Genomic DNA, 15,944 nt, shown 5'->3' with positions numbered 1-15,944 from the left:
GCTCTTTAATGAAGTAGATCTGTTTTGCTTAAGACTTAGGTTCATTCTTTAGAGGTTTGTGAAATAATGTAGAACACCTTATAAAGTAAATGGCATTTAGAAGATACAAAAGATGAGTGTAAGACCAGTCATGTGCTGGACATGAGGAGAAAATAAATATAATAAAAACACAACACTAGTGTTCATATTCCTTTTACAGTTGACCCTTGAACAACATGGGGTTGGGGTATTCACCCTCCCACATATGCCGTAAAAAAATCTCTGTATAACTTCGACTCCCCTAAAACTGAATTACTAATCCCTACTTTTGACAGAAGCCTTACTGGTAACATAAATGGTTAATTAACGCATATTTTGTATGTGATTTGTATTATGTACATTACCTGATAGTAAAGTAAGCTAGAGAAAAGATAATGTTATTAAAATAACAAGGAAGTTAAGATACATTTGCAATACTGTACTGTATTTATCAAGAAAAATCTGTATGTAAGTGGACCCAGGTAGTTCAAACCCATTTTGTTCAAGGGTTAACTATATTTGGAAATGGCATTAAATAACGGTGACAAATTCAGAATTTGGTCACTATATTTATGACAATTTCCTTTTTCTTAAAGCAATCTTATTAATTTATTAACAGTAATTAGTAACCACTGTGCCATTTCTCTCAAACTTATTTTCTTTGTTACAGTCAAGAAAATTTTCTTTCTGTTAATAACCAATATGTGCAGCATTCTTCCCACATTATTCCAGATATAGTTTAAGTAGCTCATCATCCAACAAATTGCCTTATTTCTTTTAATAACTCCTTTCACTCATGTCTTTTTCTAAGAAGTGCATTAAAGTAAGTTAAAGGAAAAGTAGTTTAAGTAGGCATCTTGCCCTTCAAGAATAACTACCACTTATATTTAAGACATCTTCCATTTCTTCCTGTCTGGGAAATTCATATACTCAATTATTCTCTCCCTATTGGATACTTAGACTATGGACAAGCTCAATTTCATAAAACCTGCTTTTAAACCCAAGATTGAACACAACATCTTCTTCCTTTGTCAAGTGATTCTGAAAATGTAGGCATACATAAAATGAACATTACCAGATTGTGTCTCAGAAATTCATTTTCTGTCTTTGGTATGGAAGAAAAATGCATCTAAACAAGTGACTCCAGATGACAGAGTTTCCACACTTGGAAAACATTTTTTTATATTCTCTATACTTTATCTGTACTTCTTTTGAAATATCCATCATATTCTACTCTGCTGTTCATCCATACTCATAATTTTTTCTAGGAAATGGCTGGTGGGAATGTAAAATAGTGCAGCCAATGTGGAAAACAGCATGATTGTTCCTCATAAAATTAAAAATAGAAGCACCATATGATCCAGAAATTCCAATTTTTGGTGCATGTCCAAAAGTTCTGAATGCAGAGACTCAAACAGATAGTTGTGTACCCATGTTCATAGTAGCATTATTCACAATAGCCAAAAGATGGAAACAATCCAAGTATCCAATACAGGATGAATAGAAAAATAAAATATAGTATATACATGTAATAAAATGTTAGTCAACACTAAAATGGAAACTCTGACACATTTTAAAATAAGGATAAACCCTGTAGACATCATGGTAATTAATATAAGCCATTCACTAAAGGACAAATACTATATAATTCCACTAAGAGGAAGTCTAGAGTATCAAATGACAGAGACAAAAAGTAGAATGGCAGTTTCCTGGTGCCAGCAAGAGAAAGGAATGGGGAGTTATTGCTTAATGACTAGTTTCTGTTTGGCAAGAGAAAAAAAGTTCTGTAGCTGGGTAGTAGTAATGGATGCACAACAATGTAAATGTACAAATGGTTAAAAATGCTTAAAATGGCAAATTTTATGTTTCATATGTATATGAAATATATAGTGTGTATATATATACACACAAACATGCATACATATATACATGAAATAAAATATGATGAGAACATTTACTTGATTATCAGGAGGGCATAATTAGAATTAAAGTAAGATGAGGTAAGATATGCATGGTAAAGTTGATTAAATATGCATGATAATATTTCAAGGGAAGTGATTAAAGGAGAGCTATAAAGTCTTTAACTTTTAAACCAGTCAAAAAAAGAAAATGAAATACGGAAAACAAAAGCTTAAATCAATCCCAGAAAAGGAACGCAGAAAGAAAAACAAGTACAGAACATGCAATACAAAGAAAATACAAAAAGGGAGATAATAAAGCAAGTCCTAATAGGTCAGTAGTTACATAAATGAAACTATTTAAGTTTGGTAGTTAAAAGGATAGAGATTATCACATTGCAATAAAAAAAGGTAAGATAAAATCATTACGTGATGTTTTAAAAACATGCTTAAAGCATAAATATATGAAAACGTTGAAATAAGACATACCAGGAAAATACCAACACAAGTAAACCTGGGAAGGGTAAATTAATATCAGACAAAATGGACTTTAGGGAAAAAATCATTGTTGTGTATAAAGTAGTTACCATGTTATTATAAAAGTTTCAATTCACCTGGAAGATAAGATCTAAATGTGTGTAGATGTTAGAAAATAGTCTCATTATCTATAGAGGCAAATCTGAAGGAATTTATCAGCCTATTCCTAAATTTTTAAGGCATATCAAAGAACCAATAAAAGCTAAGATGTTGGGGCACCTGGGTGGCTCAGTGGGTTAAAGCCTCTGCCTTCGGCTCAGGTCATGGTCCCAGCGTCCTGGGATCGAGCCCCACATCGGGCTCTGTGCTCTGCAGGGAGCCTGCTTCCCCCTCTCTCTCTATCTGTTTGCCTCTCTGCCTACTTGTGATCTCTGTCTGTCAAATAAATAAATAAAAGCTTTAAAAAAAAAAAAAAAAAGCTAAGATGTTCCTGAAGCATGATTTTAAAAAAAAAGGTAATTTTGCTTTGCATTATCAATATTTAGTATCAGATTTTATTCAAAATATGGTAGTGGGCAGGGTTAGATAATGACAAAGTTTATCAGAGGGCTTGCTTATATTTGCAAAGAAGATAAACAAAACCAATGATACTGCTAGTCAATTAGTAAGAAAAGAGAGGGACTATCACTTTAACGTGCTAAGACATTAGGATATCTACATTTTTTAGAAAAACAAAATGAATCACCTTATGTAATAATTTCCTACCTCATACAATCCCAGAAAAAACAATACTAGATGGTTAAGAAATTAAAGATAAAAAGCTATACAAGCAGGCCTTGCTTGCATGGAAATTCAGGACCATAAAGAGGATTGAGCAAAATGATCTTCTTAATCAGTGGGAAACATGATTGTTCTATGACTTTTAAGCTTTTTTTCTCCCAAAACATTGCAACTCTTACTATTGCTTATAAATGTATATATAAAAAATACAATAAAACTAAAATTTATTTAATATGAGGTTTTACACATTAGGAAGGTTGAGAATTACAGGGTTTCTTTGTAGAAGACACACCAAGAATAGCTTGAACAAGCTTTGCTTTTTTTTGCATGGCACGTATCCAGTGCTGTGGAGCAGGCATCTTTCCTGTGCCTTGGAAAATTGCCAAAAATTTGGAGTAGCTTCCAACATTTTATCCTTTGAGCTTTGAAGGTTGTGAAATATCTGCAGGAGACTCCGTTAGTGTGATTTTTTTTTTCTTTTTTACTGGTGTCATTTCCTCTGGAACATCATCTTTGGTCATCCCCCACCACTTTCCCCATTTACATTAATAAGTTCATTGTCATCAACTTCCTCTGACTGCCTATCTAAAGTCTCTCAAATGGCAGCATGTTCCCATGTCAGCTATTTCATCTATACTCCATTTTTGTTCAATTTGAATTTCACTTCTAGTGTCATCACCTTTCTTTCCTTTATGGCATTTGTAACATTTTTGGTCAATTCCCTCTTTTGGTTATTCATTCTTCTAAAATGCCATCTGGGTTTATCACCTGCATGCTTTGCTATATACATCTGAACTGAGTAAGAAATGTGCAGTGACCAGTCATCAAAAGACTTTGAAAGAAATGACATGATTTGTCACTGATCATGGTATGCATCTATTATTCATGTATTAATCTGTGGCCCGAAGAGCTACGGTGAAGTTTGTACTTCACAATCATTCACAGTTAATATGCTCTGGTAATTAAAATTTGAACCATATTGTTGTGGAATGAGTGTTATTTAATTGAACTCTGATGACTGAAAATCATGCCTATCAGAACTGTGCAAAGCAAGGAATGTTTATATTTTAAAATATTTAGGAAAAAATTATAAAGGCTATTTTTATGCTGTTGAAAATTATTTTATCAAGATTCCAACATATCATAAAATAAAATATCAGCATATTTGTCTACATTAAAATTAAAAATATTATTCCTCAAAAGACATCATAACACAGAGATAATAGCCTATGTATTACAGGGGGGGGAAAAGCTAGTTTTATACAATATAAATCATTAAGCAAAAGTCAAACCAATAAAAATGTACAAATAATATGAATGAGAAATAAATAAATCAATTCAAAGATGTTTGTATGCCTTAAATGTATATTAGGATCATAATTTGACCCACTAAATCAGTAAAAGTTAAAAAATCTAATAAAAGGGTTTTGGAAGAATAAATCTATTAAACTATTGAGTATTATCTTGTAACAGTTGAATTTTTACATACCAATTTTTGTATATCTGGGAAAGTCTTTATTTTATTGTCCTTTTGAAAGATATTTTTTGCAGAATAAAAAATTGTAGGTTGACAGGTTTCCCCCCCTTTTCAGTACTGAAAAGGTGTTATTCCATTGTCTCCTAGCATTCACTGTTTCTCATGAGAAAACTACAAACATCCTTATACATATTCCTCTGTACAAAAGTTGGCTTTCTTTCATTGCTTCAAAGATTTTCTTTACCGTTGACTTTAAACTTCTGCTTATGCTGGTTTTTGGTATATTTTTCTCCATATTTCTTTTGTTTGGGGTTCATTGAGCCTCTTAGAAGAAAGGATTTATAATTTTAATCAAATTTGGGAATTTTATTTTTTTTTATTTTTTTTTTAAAGATTTTATTTATTTATTTGACAGAGAGAAATCACAAGTAGGCAGAGAGGCAGGCAGAGAGAGAAGAGGAAGCAGACTCCCTGCTGAGCAGAAAGCCCCATGTGGGGCTTGACCCAGGACCTGGGATCATGACCTGAGCCGAAGGCAGCGGCTTAACCCACTGAGTCACCCAGGCGCCCCTCAAATTTGGGAATTTTAAACCACTGATCTTCAAGTATACCCCTTGTCTCTTTGGGGATTCAAATTACACATATAATTAACCACCTTAAATTGTCCCACCGCTCACTGATGATTTGTTTTTGTTGTTTGTTCATTTGTGTTTTGACACACTTTCCCCACTATTTTTCTTTTTGGGTAGTTTCTATTCCTGTGTGTTGAAGTCCAGTAATTGTTTCTTCTGCATTGTCCAATCTGCTATTAAACACATTCAGTGTCTTTTGAAATATCTAGACATTGTAGTTTTCATCTCCACAAGTTAGGATATTTCTTATATTTTCCATATCTATACATAACATTCCTCTAGCTTCTTGATCCGATGACAGATTGTACTGATGACTATTTTAATGCTATTAACTATTAATTCTATCACATCCGCCATTTCTGAGTCAGCTTCTAATGATTTATTTCTCTCTTCATTATGAGTTGTATTTTCTGCTTTTTTACCTAATATTTTTTTATTAGCTAGCAGATGGCACTGGATAGTTTTGTTTTCCTAAACATATTTTGCAGCTTTGCTATGGGATGCAATTAAGTTACTTGAATTCAGTTTGATTCTTTCAAGTCCTACTTTGAAGTTTTCTGGATCATATCAGAAGAGTACCTATTTTAGAGCTAAATTTTACCCCCTGTTAAGGCAAGATCCTTCTTAATACTCTAATATTAATATTAAATACTGAGTCATAAAGTTTTCCATTGGGCATGATCCCTGACCTTGTGTGATGCATGAGTACTATTTCCAATAATCTTTTGCATAGTTTACCCCTCAGCCTCAAACAGCCTCCTCACATACATGATGATCTATCCGTATTCAAATGAGTACATGAAAGAGACTCTGCACATCTTAAGATTCCTCCCTAAGGACTGTGTGTAGGTCCTTCATCTCTAGTGTTCTAGCGTGTGAACAACAGTGGCTTAATTTCTTCAGATTTCTGGCTCTACTCCTTCTGGAGCTTTGATCTAGATACGCTCTCCGGCAAATAAATGGACATTCATAAGTCACATTCATGTTTCACTTCATTTAATTTCTGTTCCTCATGAATCCTTGTTTTTCTGTTGTGCGATGACCAATGTTCCCAAGGCCAATGTTGCATGTTTGTTTGGTTTTTTAAATTTCTTGTTTCACATGACATTGTAAATCCAGTTTCTATTTTTCCAACTTAAATCAATGTGTAGGTTATTTATTATAGATGTTTAGTTTATTCTAACTGACACAAAATTATTGTAGAAAACAAGGTAATATATAACTTAAAATATGTTGCAATGTCTTAGCAGTCAGGCAGGTTGTATCAAATATACAAATATTGCAGGTTAGATAGCTGTATACCTCTCTTGTGTCAGAAAAAAATATTTTCTGAAATTGTCACCTTTGACAACCTGGAAAGCAGACTGTATGCCCACTAAGTTTGCTGTTCTGCGGGAAGCATTTGTAAAGAGCCAGATGTCAATATGTATCAGTGGTTCCTTGAGGATTATAGCAAGGTACTATAAAAATAGAGATGAGCATAGGCAAAAACTGGGTGCTTTAAAAGTAAGCAATGGAAAGAGTTCATAAATTCAAGGTCTTTAGGGTTGGAAAGTGAACTGCAATCATATCTGTGTCTAATTTACTATTATATCAAATCTCATATAATCACCTAGAATCATATTCTAAAATAAAATTATTTCATTATAAATGCTCAGATTTGGCTTAAAACATTGAGGTTTATGATATAGTTGATAGAAACAACATGAGATAAAATAACATATGCATCAGTTATTTCTAGGCAAAATAATTTCAAAGATTTGTGCTCTTCACAATTTAAAATCCAAAGGAATCAAAGTTCAAATAAAATACTGCCAAATTTGATTCTAATATTAGCCCTTACGTGTTAAACTTCCAAGAAACTAATGTTTAAAATTTTAATCTCCCCAGTTTATGATTTGGCTTATTGTAAGGTAGCGGAGTTCCTAATTCCTGGATAGATTTAATTCAGGTTTTGAGTTGTGTTTATGTGTTGTGTTGTTGCCATAGTTTAGTTGGACCATCACTCTGTAGAGTGGATGCAAAAGTTGATTAGTTCAATGTTAAGTCTCTGGTCTCCTTATCTTTTAAAGACTTGAAAGATATAATAGGAAACACAAAGTTATCACAGCACTGGCCCCCATCTATGGTGATAGATTATGGTTAGTACACTTTGCTACTTCTCTTTTTGCCTTCAGCATGACCTTGTGGAGATTTTATCTTCAATCTTATTGACTCTGGGTTTCACCATGTGAAATGTTTTATCCAGAGCAATGCTAGTGGAAACACCATTGTCTGGGCTGAGACAAAGTTTTGGACTGATCACCCTTCTTGAGATTTTCACCCTCCACTTGGCAAAGAACATACCCCAGGGAGCTCTTGCTCTTTTAGCCTGGGTCCTGGGACATGGGATACTTGAAGTAGACATGAACCTAATGGGTAGCATTCTGGGGCATGAATCTGAGCTGCGCTAATTCACAACTGACCCATAATTCACAACTGACCCATAATTCACAACTGACCCTATGACAGAAGCCACTGAGGTTGTATTAGCATTCCGTATGAAAGGAGCACTCTCATACAACACAGCCTTAAAAATCATTTTGTAGATACATAAGTTCAGATGTAGGAAGATCTATCAAACTTAAGGTTTTTTTTTAAGGTTACATAAGAGCATTCATGGTATGCTGTCATTTCTGCAAAGGAAAAAGACAACGGAAGTGAACTGTGTATATAAAATACAAATACGTATGTAAATGTAAAAAGAAAAGCTTGACACATGCCCTCCTATTGCTAATGATAGCTGAGTTCCCTTTTCAGATGGAATGGGTTTCTGAAATATATCCCTAGGTTACTAGATTTGAAGCTTGTCAAAATAAACACTATGACACATAAACCCAATACAAATAACATTTTGTTGGCATAAAAGATAAGGAACATTTTGGGACACTTCCGTCTAAAGGGTGTTAAAAGAACTAATTTCTCAATTCTCTTAAGTTGTTCAAGGGAGCTACACTTAGCTTGGTGGTGATGTTATATTATGGCCATCTTATTTAAGGTAATTATAAAAGGAAGAAACATCCAGATGAGTTCTTCAAAATCCTTCTCATACCCCCAACCACATTACTCTGAATTTCTGTAGTTCCGTTTTTAAATTATTGTTGACACTGCTATATTCAAATGGCCATCTAATTATAATCTGTGGTTTGGGCAAAATTTCTCTGCAAAACTATGAATCCCTTTTTATTATATGGTCTACAGTGCAGTTTTCTCTCATTTGGAAGGATAACCAGACTATTAGTCTGTGAACTCCGTTATTTGTGATACCAGGAAAGGATTTTGCCAGATTGCCACAGAAGAATGGAAAGGGGAGTGGAGGGCACTTTTATGTTGTTCTAGGGTTTACATGTTTATGTGTTATTTACAGAAGCCTAAGAGAGTTCTTCCAGAGCTGTCAACCTCTGATCTATGATTCCAACACTGTCCTCATCTTATGCAAAGTAAGTTCTCCTTCTTTAAATCTTTGCATCCCCCAACGTATGTTTGAAAATGCTGCAAACTATATGACCACTCTTGAAATTTTATTTGGAATCTTAGTGTATTAAAACATGTAAAAAGAGTAAGGAGATAATTTTGTCGAATCCTACATTTCTGATACTAATAGAGAAGGCATATATTCTTTCCTAAAATGCAGTTACTAATAGCTCCCAGAAGAGTGTTGTTCTCTGTGAGATACCACACTGGCTGTCCAATCCTCTCCTTGTGATAGTCTCCTGTCAGACAGGGTACAGTCCATACCATTGCACATCTCCAATATTTAGCTCTCCCCCCCCCCGCAAGGTTACATGAAATTTGGATATTTTCAAATCTCTGTAGTTCTTACCGTGAGATATTCTTGGTGCTTGCTGCTACAGTTGGACAGCTCCATCCCTATGAGTGGACATTACTAGTCAAAAGCTTGGGAGAAATCTGATTTCAAAGATCTTGGTGCAAGAGTATTTGTGTTGAGGGGAGGAAGCAGGGGCGGGCGGAGCCGAGGAAAGAACCATGAGTGTAGCAGATCTACCTCAACATTGTTCTTCTGAAGAGCATGTAATCTAACACTGTTCTGCATCCATTCATGGATTTGAGTAGGGAGCAAAATGGAAGCTACACGGACACAGCTCCAGCCCTGTCAATCCCAATCCATCATCCTCCTAAGCAGTTTCCCTGTTTTATTTTATATATCAGGTTTCTATTTGTGATTTTCCTATGGGCAAGAACAGGTTATGCTGAAAAATGCTTGAAAATCACTGTTCTACTTCCATACCTTTATTTCATAGAGAAGCAGACTGAGAGGCAGAGAACTTTTGCAAATAACCATGGGAGACAGAGTGAGTTGATGTAATAGTCAAATGTATTTCCACTACACCATTGCCTTTCTGCTTATAGTCTTCTGATTGCTGCCCTTACAAACAGAAGGGTTGTTTGAGGTCTCTCTGGTCATAGGTACAGAATGCATTCATTAGAGTTGCTCTCTCTACCCTCTTCATTTTAAGAGAAGAACAACTGGGTGTTAGAGGATTGTGTGACTGTGGGGGGGGGGGGCAAGAGGCCAGGTCATGTGGTGCCCATCCCGTTCTCCTGCACTGGTATCACTGGCTCTATTTATCACATAGAAAATGTTCTTTAAAAATCATATACACCAATTATTCCAAAAAGTTTCCTTCTAATGTGCTTCCAAATCCAGTCTATAGTAAGTCCAGAAGAGAGGCGTGTTATTTTTCCGAACTCATTCTAGAAACCATTAATCTCAGAAAAACATCCCAGCTCAGGCAGCCACTTTCTGGGGGGTATAGGGAATGAGGTAAAAAGGCATATATTTCATTTTCACATAGATCAGATCGTGTTACATGTGGTGATTCCACACTGTAGCTTTCTAGTCAACAGAGCAAACAGAGCATGTATAACTCATACACAAAATAAGATATCAAAAAATGTTTCTCCGGGCACCTGTGTGGCTCAGATGGTTAAGTGGCCAGCTCTTGATTTCGGCTCAGGTTTTGATCTCAGGGTCTTGGGATCAGCCCCTGCGTTGGGCTCCTTGCTCAGTGGGGAGTCTGCTTCTCTCCCTCTCGTTCTCTGCCCCGCCCCCCAGTTGCACACGTGTGCAAGCAGGTGCACGTGCTCTCTCTCTCTTTCTCAAGTAAATAAATAAGTAAATCTTAAAAAAAAAAAAAGAACTTCTTGAGTTCTTGAGTAACTTCTTGTTACGTACAACCACTACCATTTGGGGTGATCGTTAGTGTATTGGAAACATCTAGAGGGCTAAGCTGAACTTACTGAGTGCACACAGTGATGGTTTCAACTGAATATACTCAGAATGTCCCAAGAGGCTTCTTTGCTTTGTTGTAGAAGGTGACACAACCGTCTCAACATTTAGCAGCGGCCGCTGTTGTGACCCTGCCCCTCAATAGAGTAGGGTCTAGCGACCCACAGTGAAGGACAGCTGTAAAACCACTTCAGTGTCCTCAAATATGCTAATTTTTCAAAACAGTACACTGCAATAAAAAGTAAGCATTTCATTCTAATTAAGCCACCAATAGCTATTTACCTTTCGGTTTTATAAAAATGTGTTGTACCAAGTGGCAAAGAGGAAACCCTTCCTATCTTTTTTGTTTTATTTAGTCCGTTCAAAATCTATGTAACTGTTTTTGAAATAATTTCTAAAAAATCAATGCAACCATCTTTTTGGTGTGTTGTGTTTTGGTAACCTCTCTACAAAAGCTGCTCTGGGCATCCTTCACCACTTGCCTGTGTGCATTATCTGTAATTGTCTTTTAATAGACTGAGACTAAATTATTAGAAAAAAATTACATCACCAGGGAGTAAGGGTTGTCAGATGCTACTGAGATGTAATACATCAAATGCTCAGGTGTTCAGTTTTATCTCATAGGCCGTTTAGTTTCAGGACACACATTAAAAAAAAAAAAGTTTTCAACCTTTTTAACCTGTTCTGATTTCAAATGAGTGAAGTAATGAGCACCAACAACAAGGAGAAGAGTAGAATTAATGAGTCCTGGACAACAGCAACATATTACATAAGGATTTGTGACTAAAAAAAAAGATAATGCAAGCCTTTTTTTTCTTAACCAAGAGCAAGCATTTTGCTCTCAAACCAATTAAAAGTTTTCAAGGAAAAAGTTTTGTTTAATAGTCAACACTTACAATGGCTTCACATTTTTCAAGAAAAATATATTTTGTAAATGAAAAATTTTATGATTATCAAAGATCTATTTTTTCTGTCCTACTCATATTCTCATGAATGCAGTATAACTGTGGATATGCGATCCACTTCTAAAACAGCTCTGCAAGGCAAAAAATAATAATAATAAAAATTAAAGATTTGATATGAGAACAGTGATTATAGATCCAGAATTTTTTTAAATTATTATATTTTTACATTCAGATTATTTTCCTTTCAGTGGAACTCCTTCCACCTTGATCATTTTTAATCCCTCTGGACACTTTCTACCATTCATGTCAGGTACAAATAACTGACCACGGCTATTTCTGTTTCATCATCTATTAGAGACTTTTCTGTGTTTTCCTATTATTTTTTTTTATATCTAGCTCTATTATTTATTTCCATGATCAGAATTGCTTCTTTGTCTGTATTCATCAAATGACAGCCTTTCTGTCCTTTAAAACACAGGTCATTATTCAAACTCTCAATCTTGTAGTTTTCTGAGTAGACACAGGTAATATGATCTTGTTTCTGATCTAAATGTAAGTAGTCTATTTCAATCCGCACTCACTTTGGCTTTAGAAAATGCTAATATGAAAAGCCTCAATATTCATGGTCTTCTGGAGCCAGTAATTTTACTTTCTGGAGTTTCCCTTATGAGAACGTGAGAAAAAAATTTGTTCAAATGAGGTTTATAACATGTTATTAAATAGGAATATAGGAATCCTCAGAAACCAAATGTTCAGCAAATAGGGAAGAGCTAAATAAATTATGATGGGCTGATTCATTAATTTATAAAATGAAGTAATGAAAATAATTTTAAAATATTTGAGTTGAAAATATGTATTAAATGAATCAAACTCAATGGAAATCTGTTCAGCATGATTCTGTTTTTTATATGCAAGTTTTAAAAAATGTATTTACAGAGAAAAAGTACAAAATATTTTATCATTCTGTATCATTTTTGTTTAATGGGATGAAATGGTAATGTTTTTTGGTTTTCTAAATTTCCTAAATTATTAACAATAAGTACATTTGCATGAAAAGAAAACATTTTTTAAAAATACACGTATTCTCATTTGGTTTCTTTTTGCTCCTTATGACAAGAGCTTTTATTTTTAACCAATTCTTACTACTATAGAAAGAACTCTTGATGACTTTCATTTTTTCTTGTAAAGGACATAAGCAATGTCATGGATGAATATTTTGGTGCATATTAATAACCTTAAGTCTGCATTTGGGCTTAAAACCTGAGGAAGAGAAGCTGCAATGTTCTTAATTGTTAATTTAGTCATGTTTCATCATTATGAACAAAACCTTAGCCAAAAGGATTTCAGATTATTGTCTGTCCCTACCCAGTTAGGGAAATGCCCAAAAAGCAACTCTGTTTCTTCTTCTGTCCATTAAATTCTTAAAATCAAGATCTATGTAACAAATTGCTTTTATGTTCATTCTTGTATTCAGGCTTACAGATGCCAGTATGTATATGTGTATAATTAAATACATATTAAAGAATATGATAGATTTGTACCAATGTATTTTCATTGCAGAATTACTAGAGAAAACTCACTATTTATAATGCTCTCACCCTACAAAATCAATTTTAATATTTTGTTTCAGACTTTTCTGGATACTTTTCTGTTAGTAGTATAGCAAGTATTTTCATAGTCTTTAAAAATTTTTAAACAATAGAGTATTTTTAATTCTGTGTGGTGGAATCTATTTTCTGTCATTATTTTTGTAGGAACTATTTGGAAATGATTTAACTATAAGATTGTTTGAATGTATTATAAATAAGAATTAGGAGAATGATTGAATATGAAATTGTACAAAATAATTTTTAGTCATTTCTGCTTTGTGATTCCCTAGGAGCTAAGAATTTTCTGTGAAATTAGGACCACAAATATTAGAGGTCACATATCCCACCAGACTCCTTCTTTTTCTCTGATCAGTTATAAAGAGGAGGCAACCTACTTTTGACCAGACGCTTAAATTTGTTCACAGGATAAGATCTCTTGTCTCTGTGAACCATTTGAAGTGTTCCCAACGTTATGCAATTATAAATGCCCTTCACCATTAAGTTGAACATTCAATTAATCAAGTGTTCTCATTTTCCTTAGAACCATTATGCTAGAAAATACATTTAACTTTACCAACAGTTTTTCAAACATGCAGGGATAATCACACATACAAAGTACATTTAGGATGTTCCAATTTGCACCATCTCAAAAACAGCTGCATGAAAGCGAAGTGTTAGAATCCATTTTTATATAATACAGAGTTTCATCACAGAGGTTACCTGTAAATAAGTTAGCATCTATATTATAGAAAATATGTAGAAAATATGTAAAATATTTGAACACTGTCAAAATGCTTAGAAAATTAGGCTCAACTTGCTTCAAAATGTTATTCCAAATTAATCATTGAGTTCGATTTTTTCAAGCATGTAATTGTCACTTAATAACTCTGCACCAGCACACTCCTGGTGCTCTGGCCTTCTGAAAGAGTTAAAACAGCTTCTAAAACTAACTAATTTACTACCACATTATAGCTTATGCCTTAGGAGAAATCTGGATTATCATGCATCCCAATGACTGAGTTATGTATGGCCAGAGCCAATTATGGATAGTTAAGTTCCCTGCCTTCTCCTTGCTAGACTATATTGAAAGGAAACTATGAGGAAAAACTACCAATAAATTAGAAATTGCCTTCTTATAAAGAAAAATGTTTATTGACCCATTTTCCATTTCCAATGTAATAAAATCAAATATTATTATTCTTATATTTTATTTATCTTTGTAAGTGAAGTGTATATGAATATTTATTTTGTTGAGAATTTATATGATGCCTCATACAATAGCAAAAATTGAGTAAAAGGTTTCCATACTGGTTGCACATTTCATTGTAAAGGGGCACATTTCATTGTAGAGGTTGCACATTTCAGTGTAAATTACGGCTGGAGTGTAAGGATACTGCTGTCAATTTCCGTTACATTTTGATGGTGGCAGTTATAGTGATGATAGAAACATTTTACCAAATATTGCCTTAACTTTAAAGATTGAAGTTAAATTCTCCCCTAATTTAAATGTAATTAGCTTATAATATTTAATAGAATATAATACTCAGAAGTAAATAGTCTTTATATCTTTAATGAACACAGTTTGAAATTAATTAAGGAGAGTTTAAATGCAAAATATATTTCACACAATGACTTCTCAAAATATGGCAAAGAGTATTACAGACCTACATTTCTAATTTCTGATTAATCATTCTTATGGATTGGCCAGAAACCAAGAACTGAATATAAAAATACATTTTTAAAAGAGTATCACTCATAAGCATAATCACAAAAACCCTAAATACCTAGGAAAAGATTTAACCAGATATATGCAATTAAGTAATATCTTTATGAAGAAGGAGAAAAAGAGAAAGAAAGGGAGAGAAAGAGAGAGTTATTTTACCCATCCAGAAGGACCTGGAGCAACATCATGTTTTATTCTAGGTGGTCTAGGAGAATAAGAGAACAATTTCCTTTCCAATGACTATTTCAGGCAGTTGCTTATATATCCTTTGATGCCAGAGAGATTTGGATGGTATCCGGGATCCCGAATGTGACAGCTACATGACAATAAAAAAATTACGCCTCCATTCTCTGAGCATTATGCTTCATCTATACATTGAGAATATCCTATCTTCCTCCCATGTTCCTGGTAGGAAAGAACTGAGCTAGCAGACACAATATGCCTGATGCAGTACTTTGGACATGATTAATACTAAATTATAATGAGTGTCAGTCCTCTGCCTTTTTGCCTCATGTGACTAATTTGAGTTTTCTACACTAGTCAAGACAATGCAATTTTAATAGAGAAAATGTGAAAACAAACCAAGGTTGATACAGAATGCTAAATATAGTAAATAAATACTAAGTAGGTAAGGAAATAACTAGCATGTGTATATCCACAATATTCATGATAGATACTATATATAAGGAGTAACTTTGTTCCTAGTAAGATATGCTGAAAGTAGAGTAAATCCAGTATATAAAACAAACTTGACTGTTTATTTTCGGTAAAAAGACCAAGTCACAAATATGTGACCTCTGCATCTCTAAATCAGCCACATGTTGGTTACAATGAATGTAGTCCCTTCTGGCTCCAGACATGCCCTGTCCCAAAAGTGGAGATAAATCTCATGCCTGTTTTATAGATCAATTAGCAGCTCCAGCTGAAAGCATGTGTAATTGCCCCTGTAGCTCTCTGTGAGCAAGTGTATGTTGGCCACAGACACATTCCTTCTGCTGGACTCTCTTACTCAATTCTGGTCCCCTATTAGCTCTTTTCTGAAAACATCAAAATATTGTGGAATTAATTCCATGATATTTTTAAAAAATATATTCTAAACAAGACCTATAATATATTAAAATTTTATGTAAGAAAGCAAAACATAGCAGTAAATAA

At 34.0% G+C, this 15,944-nt stretch overlaps 1 protein-coding gene across 2 annotated transcripts in view; it reads left to right on the top strand.

Moving 5' to 3' along the window:
- MSR1 (macrophage scavenger receptor 1) overlaps positions 1-15,944 on the top strand; it is a 264,617-nt gene that overhangs the window by 94,606 nt on the left and 154,067 nt on the right. Inside the window, exon 3 of one of the 2 annotated variants that reach the window (XM_047716024.1) lies at positions 8,689-8,761. The exons of the other annotated variant lie outside the window; for it this stretch is intronic. The gene's annotated coding sequence lies outside the window, so the exon portion shown is untranslated. The remainder of the gene's footprint in view (positions 1-8,688; positions 8,762-15,944) is intronic. 2 annotated transcript variants of the gene reach the window in all.

Source organism: Lutra lutra, chromosome 2, assembly GCF_902655055.1.
Source record: "Lutra lutra chromosome 2, mLutLut1.2, whole genome shotgun sequence".
Lineage (NCBI taxonomy): Eukaryota > Metazoa > Chordata > Mammalia > Carnivora > Mustelidae > Lutra > Lutra lutra.
The sequence above is the reverse complement of the archived record's forward strand: the minus strand, read 5'-3'. Positions and strand labels throughout refer to the sequence as shown.